The sequence below is a fragment of the Dipteris shenzhenensis genome, chromosome 29, assembly GCF_047967505.1.
Source record: "Dipteris shenzhenensis isolate YYH24624 ecotype China chromosome 29, Dip_SZ_1.0, whole genome shotgun sequence".
In the NCBI taxonomy this organism is placed as follows: Eukaryota; Viridiplantae; Streptophyta; class Polypodiopsida; order Gleicheniales; family Dipteridaceae; genus Dipteris; species Dipteris shenzhenensis.
In genome coordinates, this window is record NC_141624.1 from 29,998,595 (window position 1) to 30,000,145 (window position 1,551).

A 1,551-nucleotide genomic window follows, 5' to 3' on the forward strand; every position below is an offset into this window, starting at 1 on the left:
GGAGGAGTCTTTTCGCAGCATTGTGTTTTTATGAGTCCTTCGTGGGGTGACAGAGAGCTACAGAGGCGGCAATGGAATTTCTCAACTAGTTGTAGGGCCTCTATACATTGCGTAGTAGTGTCCCGACGAGTACAAGGCAGAATGAAATCCTGCAAATCTAGTGGCAAACCGAAGCTGCTGGTAGGCAGGCCGCAGCATAGGGACATAGAAATGAGCGAGGGAGTGAAGGGCAGGATATGAAGGAAGAGAGATATAAAGGGGAGCAGATCAGGGAGCAAAAGTGGTCGAGAATGTGAGCAATAAGAAGAAGGCTAGGAGCGTGAGGTTTCGAGAAGTAGGAGTTATCACCCAAGGAGGACGAGTAACATGACCCATCTACGACAGGTTAGAAACCCGCTCCACTGGGTCTCAAGGTGGGATCTTACAACTATTAAATTTCAAGAAATTAAATTTTAAGTTTCAAGACCCCCTCCACCATAGGAACTACTTGGCTTGGACCTATGCTAAGTTTATAGCTAGATGAGTGGCAAAGCATTCGCATGAAAAATCCCCCTCCCCACTAAATAAACTATGTGTGTGTGTGTGTGTGTGTGTGTGTTGGGAGAGGGGGGGGGGTCTCCCCTCTCCTCTCTCTACATTATATAATTAGTATCTATATAATATATTATATACTATAATATATATTATATACTATAATATATATTATATAATACAATATATTACATAATATACTCTCTCTCCCCTCCCCTTCTCTCTCTCTCTCTCTCTCCCCTCTCCGTGCTCTACGTGATATAATTACTGGAAATATATTATAATATGTAGTATATTGTAGAATATATATTATACAATACAATATATTATATAATAATGTTGGGATATCTCAAGGTGTATGCCTCAGGCACACCTTAGGTTCTATGTGTGTGTGCTAGAGGCACAGTTAGGTGCCCATAAGCACTGTTAGATGTGTGTTTGGAGTGGATTGAGCTCGACTCATTTGGTAGGTACGATGGAGATAATCTAAGAGTGATTTATGGATCACGAGATGCTCTCTTGAGCTCATGTGTAATGTCATCTACCTTTGTATTGAGCCTATTTAGAGGCTTCTCTTTCTGAATGAGATTATCTATTGCATTTCGTGTTCATCACTTCATCCCTTTCAGCTATGTTTATCTTCAACCCTCCATAGCTACTCTCAATTCGTTACATTTGGTATCAGAGCAAGGTTTCGTGCTTGAACAACCTATGAGGATTTGCTGAAGAGAACACCGTGGATTTGAAGCTAATGATCGGAGTCCTACAGCAGGAAGGTGTCGAAAGCTGAGTTGAGATGATTTGACTCAATAAGGGGGTGCATAGTTGTTGTCCTGTTGTTGTTTTTGATAATCTCAAATTAGTCATCATGGGTTTGATCTTCAACGGAAATTGGCGAAGCAACATAGCAGTTTATTGCAATTTTATGTACAGGCAGCTTTGATCGATAGAAGTAGTATTGACTCTACTCGAGCATGCTGTCTTATTCATTAAAGCACATTGGAATCCTCATTTTTGTCA